The following is a 13,914-nucleotide window of genomic DNA, read 5'->3' on the forward strand; positions in this document are numbered from 1 at the left end:
AGGGAAGGAAAGAGGGAAAGGGACAAGAAGGAAAACAATCATATTATGTCGCATAAATGAAAGGACTGTACATCGGGATTAAGTGCAACACACATTTACTTTTGCATAAAAAGTAGTCCTCTGTAAAAGAAAAAGAAGAAGAAAGAAAGAAAAAAGGAAAAAAAAAAAAAAAAAGAAAGAAAGAAACGATCGTTCAAACTTCCAAACCAGTGCAATTAACAAGAAAATGCATGACGGGTGACGTGTACAAGTTTGCTACAAATTCTGTGCGTAGGCAAAGCGAGCTCTCCAAAATAAATTAATTCGGATGATTGATTGCTGATTGAGTTAATAATCAATTATAAATAAATACACGACGTATAAAATATAAAAACTTCATCCGAATAAAATGAGAATGGAAAAGAAAACCGAACAAAGAAGTAAAGAAAATAATAATAATAATAATAATCGTGAAATATGATTCGTCAGTCACGATAAAGCAATGATTGTTTCTAATACCATGAGACAGAAGAAATTTCGTTGTCGTATGCAATAATACACGTGTACTCGCAATCTTGAATAAATTCAGGATCGGCCTAACGTGTGATGGAGTACTCTCTAAGCGATTGAACCGATGATGATTAATACAGTTGCCAATTTCCCAACCTGGTGACACACAGAACACCTCCCAGTGTCCGATTCGTTTTTGCAACGACGTCGAGAGACACATTGGTGAAATTATATACCAGAATGTTTGCACGGATGCTGCATCGAATGAACAGGCGGCAGCTATTTATTGCGCGGTAACGGCCATATGAAAAGAATTGTTATTCGTTGATGAGGTCTGCGTGAAGGCGCGTAGCGATGGGTTCGAGTCTCTCGCGAGTTGATGATAACGAACGATATGAGAAAAATTTGATTTGAAAAACGTCTTTGGATACGTTCCAACCTTGTAATTAATTATACGATCATTAATCAGAATTCATTACTCAGTTTTTTATTATATTTATTTCCGTATGTGTTTCGGGAAAAATGATTTTCCATATGAAAAACTAATTCAAATAAACTTTAAAACGTAAGCGGAAAAACTTATCCGATAAATTCATCATTATTTACATCGAATTCTCAAAGTTTAAATATATTCCATACATTCCTGAATCTCATAATCTATTTTCAACATCGTCAAATAATTCTTTCTTAATAACAATTATTCATTCCATATAACAAGGTTCGAACATTACCGGTTCACTGAGCCGAGGAACATTAAATTCCTAAAATATTGCCCGATTCGATCAAATTGGTGTTCAAGCGTTAAATTGATTCATGCTCGATCCCATCGCTAAACCGCCTGCAAGGCTGGTAAGGCTACATTCGAGGTGTTCTATGATCTGTAAAAATAAAGTCCCGTGGAGGAAATCCAGACAATAGATAGAGAGAGACAGAGACAGACAGAAAAACAGAGAGAGAGAGAGAGAGAGAGAGAGAGAGAGAGAGAGAGAGAGAGAGAGAGAGAGAGAGAGAGAGAGAGAGAGAGAAAGGTGAGTTTGATCTCAGGGACCGATCAATATTTTCTCAAACAGTTAAACAGTTTTCGTGTTTCACATGATTCGAAGTGTGTGTATCGGTGTCGATAACGGGAACGAGTGATCTTTTTATTTTTCAAAATATATATTATGATTCCGAGCATGTAGAGACTCCATTTTAAATAGCGCACAAACCACGAACGTGCCTATAGCAACACGTTCGTGTAACACGAGATGTGTGCACGTGTAATACACACCTGTGTAAATGCATATTATAATTTGCTTGTGCACGCGCTAGATGTCGCTACAATCGCGATACGATTGGGAAGGAAAATATGGATGTTGGTTAAAATTCATATTTTTATAGAAAATATATACATTGATCCCTTGGATATTATTTTTATATATTAAATAATATTTTGCACGTTTTTAATGTTAATATATTTCATATTTTTTTAGAAGTAAAAATTCGCAATTTATACACGTGGAAGCGTAGAATAAAGTTTTTGCAGTTTTTGACTTTGCTTTTTTTTTTTTTTTTGAGAAAAATGACTTGGAAACATAATATTTGCTTCGAATTCTTTGTATACCGAAATAAAATTCTATTTTACATATATTTACATATATTACATATATTTTATTGTATATATATATATACAATAAAAATGTATATTAAGAAAAATGGCATTAAATGGAATAGATTTAATTCAAATTGAAAGAAATTAGTAGCAAGACTTGACTATAAATAAAATAATGTCAACGATAGGAAGCAAATTGCGATATTGATTTACAGTTACCAACGAGAATAGAAATAATAGTGTATATATAAAGATCTATATTGGAGTATAAAGTTAATATTTAATCGTTCAATTTATTTATCTTATCTAGTCTCGTCATTGCAGCAATCAAAAAAATTTAACTTTTGAAAAAACATTTAATTCTTGAAAACTTTATCGTGTAATTAAAATTGCATTAACAACAACTATATTATCATATTTTTTATTTTTAAACTTCTTACTTGATAATGGGAAAACACAATTAAGTTGAAAATAATCTAAAGGACGTAATAGGATTAAAAAGATTCGTCCAGATATAGAAATATTGTCCGCAAACGTATTCTCACAGAAGGTTTCTGAATAACCGCAGAGAATAGTTCGCAGAGTTCTGTAAGATATGGACAGCCTAGACATGCGCGTAGACACTTTGCATATACTATTCATAGATACTGTATACGAACCGTGATATCGTAGTTTATTATCCACAAGCACGTGTCGTCTACGTACAAGCGAAGATTGGATTTAAAAATAGCTTCAACTTCCATAACAAAATGTATCGTAAATTTTCTTGTGATATAAACTCCTTTTCTATGACAATAAATAAATCCTTAAAATAAAAATAAAAAAAAATAAAAATAAAATAGCCAATGAAATAATCAAAAAGATTGAAAAAAAGATCGAAATTACTCCCTACTTCAGCCCCTAAACTTTTAAATAAAATTTTAATAAAACTTTGCATAAAATTTCTATTCATCCAAAGGGAAAATAATGGTAGAAACAATCATTTTATAATTAACAAAATTTAACGTTTAATTTTAACATTTTCCAAAGTCGTTCTCCTCAAAAAAAAAAAATTTACAAAATGCAAAATCCATATGCTGCACTTCCGCCACTTTCCCTATTAAATAAGAATCACCCTCTTCCCTTTCGTACAACGAATGCAAACACCGCATGTGTGTACATGTGAGTGTGAGAGAGAAAGAGAGAAAGAGAGAAAGAGAGAGAGAGAGAGAGCGCACGTGTGAATATCTGGTGCTGATAAAACGATTGCACGTCGAGTCGAACGTATCGATCTCTGCTGTATTCACGCTACCACCTCTGTCCCCGATTAACGATATACAATTTAAATAATATTTTCGTGATACATTAGATGACAGACGTTTATGACGAAAAGGTGAAAGGTCGATTTGGTTCAGGATCGATCGATCGGTTAACGTTGGATGGAAAAAGGGCGTTCAAGGGATGATGGAGGCGAAAAGGGGTGGAGAAAGGAGGGGAGGGGAGAGGAGCGAGAGGAGGATTGGGGGAAACCGAAGGGAGGAACGTTAGGCGAAAAAAGGGAGGGGAACGTTCAAAGACGTTAAAACTTTTGACGTTCCGCAGCTGGTTCGATTTTCAATAAAATCTGATTTCCGACGAGCACGTTTTCATTTCGACGAGGTGCACAAACGTTGCGTAGAGGAGCTGCAGCGGAATACAGTTTAAACGTCGATTCGCTCGACGCCGTCATGATCGTTGTGAAAGAATCTACAACCCTGTTCCTTTGCACATTGATGTATATGTACACGTATATAAATATAGATATATATATATATAGTATTGATAACGGTGGCCTCTTCACGATAACAGATGCACGAGAGAAAAATGGTTTCTTTTTTTTCTTTTTTTATTTTTTTCAGAAAAAGTAAATCGAAAATGTGGAACGAGATCTTTTAAGCTCGTGAACAGTGCAGAGCATCTCTCGCTTCTTCTTTTGGATTATGAGCATCGTGCGCTTCGATGCTATGATTCGAGATAAATGACTGACTTCGTACAATGTATGGGAAACACGTTTACAGAGAAATTCGTCGAATCAAAATTTCAATTCCAATCAGTTTTTTTTTAATTTTATGGAATATAGTATATTTATCGTGAAGTTAAAATTGATATTGATCGGTAATTAAAGAGAGTTATGAGAGATGTTCTATTTTAAATTAGATATTTTTTTTTATATTGATTTTTGATAAAAATAAATGTAAATGAAATTAATTTATTTTGGATAATTTATTTAATTCGTGTTTTATTTGAATATTTATTTATTTCTTTTTTAATATTCAATATCGAAATTATTTCATGTTAATAAAATTCAAGACCAAAAATTAAGTAGAAATTATAAATAATTTTATTACATCTATTTTTTCTTATTATTTTTAAAATAACAGCTGATAAAATACGTTTTCATAATAAAAATATTAATATGAAATAAGAATAAGAATATATAAAATCAATTTCTGAGATAAAGAAGAAGAGGTAAGAAAAAAAATAAGGAATCTTTAAATAATAAACTAATAAAAAATTAAATTATTCGAGAAATTATCATAATGAAGTTCGAGTTAACTCTTCTTTTTTTCTAATTAACATAAACGTCGGATCTAAATAGTTTAATTTAGAATCAATTATATTTTTATCCTATGCATACGTTCAAATTATATATTATACATATTAAATAAATTATAAATTTGCTAGCATATATTGGTAGAGATTCGATCAATCGTGAATAAATATGTTAATAGATCGACAATTCCAATTTAAGATTCCTATTTTTCCTAGTCCCTTATCAAAGAATTATATCAAGACACAGTAAAAAATATTACTTTAACGTCACTTGATGGCTAAAATGGATTATTTTAACTATCCATTTAAATGAATTTTTTATCTAGCCGATTAATGATGGATTAAAAGAATAACAAAAATTAAATGAAACTTGGATCTACTGATAAAACCATACTTAAGTAATCAAATAATAATAATAATAATAATAGTAAAAACTATTAAATCTATAAATATAAATCTTTTAAAAATAATAATTGGCAATTTTTATCGACAATTACCTATAAATAAAATTAATTTTCAATATTTTTGGAATTGCTACCCAACAGTGTGGAGAAGGAAAATATCAACCTTTAAAATTATTCCTCCAAGTGGCTCATCGTATCTCTCCCTTCAGATCTTCATACACAAATCTTTGGATATGATCCTGATCAAGATCTCTCTCCACATTTTCTCCATATATAAATTTCTCCGCGAAGAGACAGCTCACCTTCTCTATCAAAACGCGACCTATTATCAGTAACGAGTAATCTGCGTACTCGCAGATCCGATAATACGATACGTTTTGTGTTAGTGAATGATATATATCCTCGGTTAGACTTTTGTTAGAATATCTGCTGCTGGATAATATGCGTTAGCGTGAGTTGCTGGTTACATTGCCTGATCCTTTCTCGGATGAACGACAAAGGCATGATGTAGGCAGTTGTGCTTCCAAATATACACACACACATATATATATGTATATGTATATAAAAAGAAAGAGAGAGAGAGAGAAAGAGAGAGAGAGACAGAGTGAAACAGAGCATTGAGAGATGTACGTGTAAAGAGCGAGAGAAAGAGAGAGAGAGAGAGAGATTAATTGACACTGAAAACGAGGAAAATACAGGAGAAGCATCTGCGCATCGAGAAGAGATGGTACATAATCTCCTGCCCTCTCCTGACTGAAACGAGAATCTCCTCTTTTTCCAAAAAGGGAAAAAAAAAGTACAATATATATATACATATATAAATAATCTAAAAGAGAAAAATAGATAAAACAAAAAAATAAATAAACAGTAACAGATCGATTTTTCCTCCGTAAAAAAGAAAAAAAAAATCATCGAAAGAACGTATAGTATCATCAACATCGTAGCTCGTCGAAGCGCATCGACCACGAAGCACAACATCCCCCTCTTTTGCACGTCTCCTTTTATCAATCTTTTATTATATTTTTCCTCCTCCCCTCCTCCTTCTTTCCTTCCACCCATCCTCCTCCTCTTTAATCCAGCCCTTCCCAAAAATAGCGGACGGCTAGCTGGAGGTGTTTTTACAACCGTTATCGAGCGATGTGTAATCCCCGCCGTGCGATAAAGTACACACCCGTGGTCCACGGTTTGAATTGGCTTTGAATCATCATGTTATTTATTTCACAAAATCTGTTCAGTACAAAAATATTACAGTATATGTATATATATATATATTTATATTCTTGTAAATATATATATATTTCATTATATCGTTATCATCCTCTTCGAAATCCTTGTCGCTTTATTATTAATAACTAGTTTATTATTTCTAGATTAGGAATTTCTAATTTCTAGGTACATCGAGTGTGTGTGTGTACGTGTGTGTGCATATGTATATGTATGTGTATGCATGTGTTTCAATTATTCACGACGGTTTTAAATATTTCGTATCGTAATACCTAATCTAACGCTGGTGCAGACAAACGGGCGCGTTTATGGCACGTTCGGTTATTTATTTATTTATTTATTTACTTTTTTCTTTTCTCTCTCTTCTTTTTTCCCCGTGATTTCTATCAGGGAGGAATTTTCGAGATTGATTGGTGCGACAGATCCGGTAATCCGCCTGTTCAAAGCGATAACGTCGAACTTAATCCGGTTTTAAATTGTTAAAAGGAAAAGTCGTTCTTGGTCGAGATCGTAAAATATAGTTTCATACAAACGTATCATTATATTATGCTTGTCTAATTGGCGAATCAAGTTTAAGACTTGTTCGAGGTAGATTACAGGGTGCTGTAATATCATTCCAACGAACGTGTTCCAGCATCCTGAGAAGCCGTCTAAACATGCAGCCTCTTCGACCCTGCTTAATATACATCTAACCAATCGATATATACTTCTCTCGCCTTCTATTTTCAGAGGAAAATAAAAAAGTAGTCACGTTAGATCCGTTGATCTTTCGTTACAAGTGATTTATCCCTTTTATAAGTGATAAATGATACATAATCAATTACCAGTTAACAAGTGATAAATAACGAACCAGTGTACCAGCCGAAATTTAAACGGAGGTTAAAAAATTTTAAAATTTGATCTGACAAAATTTGTCGGATCACGAGATTGATTTTATTTTCCCCCATCCATTTACAATCGTTATTACAAATCTCTTTTATTATTATCCGTTCCTAATCTCGAGAATGATAAGCGGGAAACCGATGATACTACCAACTATCGAATTTTTTATTCACCGATATCCCTGAAGAACCTGTGATAAAAGCCCTATAATATAGGCACGATGGAAATGGAATGGCTTGCAAAGGAATGAAAGATAGATTGATAGAGGAGCAACGGGCCGATACGGGCATTTAATCGCGTGGAGGATCCGAGGAAATGTAACTCCAAAGACTCTTTCATCCCCGAGCAGCTCAACGAGATATGGTGCACACGTGGTGGAGGCGTTTGTTCGAAGATCGATCGACCAGCACGAGGAGTGCTGGCTTCGAAAAGAAGCCGGAGGCGAGCACGTTTGGAAAACTGGCATATCTAGGGCACGAATGGACCGGCCGCAGTGATACGTTTCCGGATAGTGGGCTCCCGAAGTGGCTATCGCGACTTTTCCCCGGCTGCATTAGCTAATCAGGCAAAAGAGAAAGAGGGATGAAGGGAGGGAGAGAAAGGGAATAGCAGCTCGGCGGAATGACCCGTATTCCGATTGAACGGAGCTGCGTGGGCGTGCGGTTCTCCACGAGATCGCCGCGCAGGGAGATGAAGTCATTCAAAATCCGATTCCTTTGTCCCGTCCCTTATTTTCGCGAAAAACTTTTCTAACCGGATACCAGCGTGGAAAGAGCCGTGGGGGACACGATCGAACGACGCAAAGTAGCCGGAAGAGGGGAAACCTATCTCGATCGATTCGATCATACCAAGTTTCTTTGAGAGTTTGCATGCACCTGAATTTACTCGTTCAAACGATATTGGATACAATGGAATTGAAGGAAACTGGCCCGTCCCCTAATGGCGATCCGGATGGACCGATATCGGATCCGATTCTGCGTGTATCAGAGCGTTTATAAGGGAGGCGAATTCGTATTTCTATTCTCTTCTTCTTCTTCTTCTTCTTCTTCTTCTTCTTCTTCTTCTTCTTCCTCTTCTTCTCATTTTCGTAAAATTTTGCATTTGTTTGTTGGCGATATGAGAGGGAAGGGAGGGAACCGAGTATCGTCGAAAAGGATATTTACGTTCATCAGAAATCGATGGTGTTATCGGGAGTATTTTCTGCGAAAAAAGGAAAACTCTTCGAAAGTTCACGGTAAAAAGAGGTACAGCTGTCGCGAATTTGAACGGGCTTTTGTACTTTTCGACGAAATATAACCGAGAGAACCGAGAATTTGGACTCGCGTGGATGGTCCTGCAACCACTGGACTGGACATGGCTTCATATTATTATACGTAGGGCAACATCGAAGCAAATGAAACGAAATCTTGATACCGTATTCCGTTCTCCTTTAACGACGCAACGTTACAATTTCTTATCACAATTTTCTCTCGGTTTAATAACAAAATAATCTTTATTCGATCGATTATTTACCCACTAAACGGAGATAATTATTGCTTATCGTTACGATAAAGAAAAAAAAAAGTACTTATCTTCAAACAAGAGACGCGACACAACTATACCATACCATACGTACTCGAAATTCATTTTAGCAAGATCTTTTCCAAAAACTTCGAAGCAGGAAAGACGAAAGTATCCCGACCCGACTGAACCCGAGCGTTGATTCCCTTTAAGAATTCGTGGCCACCCGGTATATACACAGCCCGCAAAGGGAGCACACGCGTGGGGCAAATAATTCCAGGGCGAGTCTGGCGAATCTTACGCTGTAAGCCGGCCGGTTAGTGACCGACTTGCGCCACAATGGAGGCAGCTGCACGCAGTCGGGAACGAGAAGCCCGGTTCCCGGGCTATCCGGACAAACATATCGCGGCGATGGCCAACAACGGCACACACCCGGTATACCAGCAGTGCCAGGAGCACCACCACCGCCTAGCACACCGCCGCCCGTCTCTGCACCCTCTCTGCACGAGTCGTATTCCTCGGCTCGGAGAGGGTCGAAAGGGCGGAGGCATCCACAGCAGGGCAGCTGGAACTCTGACCTTGCGGGGCGCAACCCCCTCTCTCTTCCCCAGTGAGACACCACTGGCCAACGCTGTAACAGAGAGAGAGAAAGAGAGAGAAAGAGAGAGAGCGAGAGAGACAGAGAGAAGGGGAGGGAGCACTATGTGGTGATTGATCAACGTGCAAGGGGAGGGCAGAGAGAGAGAGAAAGAGAGAGAAAGAAATAGGAAAAATCGCGGAACGGATGGATCCAACTATTTTTCGGATGATTCTCGACGACAAGAACGAATTTTTACGATACAATTTGCATACGACAACATCGATCAACGAGTTACGGTTTCTTGGCAACTGCGCTGTGCGCTGAATTAGAATGCGGTATGGGCGAGAGAGAGAGAGAGAGAGAGTGAGATGGAGAGAGAGAAGTAGAGTTATGGATGGAACACGCGATCCGTTAAGGATGGCAGAAACTTGGAGTCGAAGAAGATCGGTGAGTACTAAGATCGGGCTATATATCTCCTTCTCTCTCTTTCTCTCTACGGTGTTTGTGTACGGGTGTGAAGGGGTATGATACACGATAGAACGGAACAACAATCATATAACAATTGTCACAGCGGAACCTATTCCAGGATATTATAGTTTTCCCTCCTGTTCGAACGTTGGCTCGAAATCCCAAGCGCGTTTTTCATCCCTCGTTCCCTGTCACCAGGTGAAACCCCTCACTGAAAAGGAAAGGCTGCCTGCGAGTAGAGGTGCACATGGGCGATCCTATCTGTCGAGGGGGGGAAGAGGGACGAAGATTCACAGTTGTCGGGAGGGGGAAAGGGAGATTCGTTTTCGCTTTGGACAATTGGAACGACTTATCGACTTGTTTAGAAGCTATAAAGGTTGAAATTTACAGTTGCTCGCACGATAAAATTAGGATAAGAGGAAGTTGTAGATATAACTCGTGCGGGAGGGAGGGGGAGGTTGGTTAAAAGCTTTCCTGGCACGACCGATTCATTTTTAATGGCCGCAAAACATCCGAGCCACTGTGTCTTGCTTTATCTAGCGCGAAACTCGGAATGTATGGGGGTGAGGATAAATATAATTTCACCATCTCATGCCAGGAATCCGTAAATTTCGGGGCTAGGCGTAGCTTCGTGTACAGGGGTGGGCCATCCCTCTGGAATAACGTACAGGTTCAGCTAGGTAGGAGGAATAATCTACGTCGGTGGTGCGGAGAGAGGCCGCCAATAACTAACGCTGATTGATCACACGATCTACGAAAAGAAATAGTGACACGCTCGAGATGTTGTACGAACGCGAACGAGAGGGATAACCGAGCCGAAGGATCGACGTTTAAATCGCAATAATCGTTCGAACGTGTGATACAATTCCTGCGAACGAAATTCCTACTGGACGAAATATATATATATATACATACATATGTAAAAAGAGGATACATATGCGAAATGAAATATTTTTTGAATAAGATTTAGGGAATAATTGATCGCGTGATAAAATTAAATCTATTTAGCATTTCGTTGATCTTTTGTTAAAAGTTGAAGTTTATCTCTGATTTCTGCCAAGCAAATGAAATATCATGTTAGAAATGACTCATGAAGTCTAGAAATAAAATTGTTATGACAGTGATGATCTCACGACAGCGTTAAAAAGTTAATTAAGCTACCTCGATATAGATATAAGAATATTTTATTTTCTAAGAATTTTAGAATTTATTCTAATAATATTTCTTGTAAATTATATAAAGCAAGTTTTATTATCGTACCGATCGTTAATTTTAAATTATACGTAATTATACGTATTATACGTAAATTATACGTCGAGTGAATTAAAAAATGTAATAAAAAAAAAGGAAAGAGATCTCGATTACAAAATTACCCTTAAAATATTTCTCTTAAAAAAAAATATCTTACAATATTATAATAGATATTATTAATCATCGTACATGGTAAATTTTAACAAATTGATGAAGAAGAAGAAGTTCTCAGCAAAAATATACAATTCTAGAAATATCTTAATTATCATGACACGTTGCAATTATTTAAATTCGTTAAAGACTTGAGAATAACCACGTCATATTCGCGATATTTGATCTTTGGTAAAGAATCGTTTTCCACATCATCAGATTTACAAGATACGATACGATTTCACCCGCGTCATCACTTCGCCCATAATGTAATGGCCGTGGGTGAAAAGAAGACGATCGTTACTCCGAGAGAATTCCGACACGAATTCAAATCCAAATCTCGTATCGTACGAATAATTTTAGCGCGTTTAAACGTTTCGTTCGAGCAAATGTACATTATATGAGTAATGCTCCCTATTTGAATAATTCACGATCCAAATATGACGCGGTATTTCAAAGAGATTAGTAATCCATTAAATATTGCATTAAGTCTAGCTAAATCGCTATTGGGAACAGGATGAAAGCTTTGAAACGAGACAATTCCACCGCCGCTGCATCCATCCCGCGCCGACTATCTATCTCGATTAACCTTGATTATCCATATCTGTAATTTATTATAAGCGTCATATTTTATCATTTTCAAAGGGAAAAATCAACGAGAGATTTCAAATTGTCCTGTCTCTTCCTCCGAATAATTTAAAGTAGCAATTCGTTCGTTAAAATTTTCATCCATCCTGCCCCCCGTTACTTATCAATCTCCCTTTTTCCCTTCTTTTCCCCTTCTCTCCAATTAAAATTAAAATCTATCTATCTAAACCCGTCTAAATATCTATTTAAAATCTTTAAAAACTACGATACACTCGAATAACTCGATACATGCAATGTACTTTTCAATCGGGGAACTATCTTCTCGAAACTCGTTCACCTGCCAAACAGTTCCAACGGAATTAATTCCGCGAGGGGACACTTTCCGGGTTAAAAACCGGGGGAAAATCGTATTTCACGCCGGCGGTTGAATAAAAATCCGCGAAACTTTTCCTCACGGGCGGAAAAATCCCGCGGCAACTTCGCGGAATAATGCACGGGGAGAGGTTCTCCAAGAGTCGCGGCCGGAAGTGGAGCGGTTGCCACGCGGCGCCATTGTTAATGCCTGGAGAAACAAACATATTCGAACAAAACGCGGCTCCTCCAGTGTCGTTTCTAATACCCGTCACCTCGGATTTCGAGCGAAAACGAGAAGTTTAAAGGAAGGGGGCGAACTAGAAAGTTCGGTAAGGCGAGAATCATTCGTCTGTTCCAGTCCGCCTGGCACTTCTTTCGACAGAAAGAAGGGAGAAGAAAAGAAGAATCGAGACTCTCTCTCTCTCTCTTTCTCTTTCTCTACAACTCTCTCGACGCTATCGGTTTCGAAGACACGCAGTTTCGAAGAGTTTTCCGCCCCATTGGCTAAGCTAGGCGGAATTTAAAGCGAAACGAAAGGCGAAAGCCTCTTGTCGTGCGTTCGAGAAAACGAAACTCTTTGCAATGGCGATCCTCTTATCGAGCAAGCTCCACCGGTACCCCAACCGTTCATCCGTGAAGTACGCCCCTGTAATAAGGGCGAGAAGGTATGCCTTTAAGAAGCTTATCGCGAAAAGGACTTCCTCTTCCTACTGTTGTACTGCGAGTTTCTTGGACCAGTATGTCATTTTCTACCTCTCTCTTTCTTTCTTTTCACGGCAAATTGGCGGTGATGGTCTTTTCTTTTTTTTTTTTCTTTTTCTACCAGAATATTAAATAGTATTAATGCTAATATTCGTTGATGTTCAGTCATTACATCGTTTAGAAAAAATCGTTTAGAAAACGCTTTGGGATCGATGAACTGAATATTGGTCGAAACGAGAGATTATGAAGGCAATTTTCTTTAGGTCTGCAGGTAATAGATAGTGGTAATTTGAGAAGAAAAAAAAAAAAGATGGATGGAATATCGATGGAAGGATTGTTTGACGAATCAATTAACTGATCGAAATAAAGTTGAAGAGATTGTTTTGCGAGAAAGAAGTTGGATAATAAATATATACGATAATTTTGTGATTTATTTAGCGAGCTTGGATTTTGTCGGGCGGATTTAATCGAGAGGAATAAAATCTGCGAGTTTTGCGAGAATGATAATTTGGGAAGAATAAACATTATGTTATGCTAATCGTTGAAACTTTTAATATATGGTAAGAGTATTAAAGTTGTGGCACTTGGTGGAAAATTATTTTAAGATAGATAGTAGGTCTTTCAGAATTGTAGGATTAATTTTTGAAACTCTTCCTGTTCTCTCCCAGAAGAAGAAGAACTTTCTTTTATTAATTGGATTAAAGTTTCGTTAGTTTCAAACGGAAATAACAAAAATAATCGTTTGCTTTAAAAAGAGGGACGTAAAATGGCGCATTGAAAATAATTCTCGTTACACGGAATGTGATATATGGTCAAGGTCAAGGTCATCGAAGTGACGTAAGGCGAATAATTATTGGAAAATAGTGGCTAATTGATAAAAACGTTAGAATTTTCCCGGCGAAGACCTTTCGAGTTTCCCTCTTTCTCGACTCGACAATCGAGATCGCCACGAAAAACTTCCATAACCGTAAAATCAACAAATTTACGAGAATCGTCCCTTTCCCCTCTAAACTTTCCAATAATTTCCACTTCATCGAGCAATAAATAAACGTGTTACGAACAATTCGAATATTTCACCGCTTCTAAGTTCCCTCTTAAAAAAGAACACGATAACAAATCGATACCTTCCAATTACCCGAATAAACGGGACGAAAACTTTC

This window comes from Apis cerana, linkage group LG9 (genome assembly GCF_029169275.1).
Source record: "Apis cerana isolate GH-2021 linkage group LG9, AcerK_1.0, whole genome shotgun sequence".
NCBI lineage: Eukaryota > Metazoa > Arthropoda > Insecta > Hymenoptera > Apidae > Apis > Apis cerana.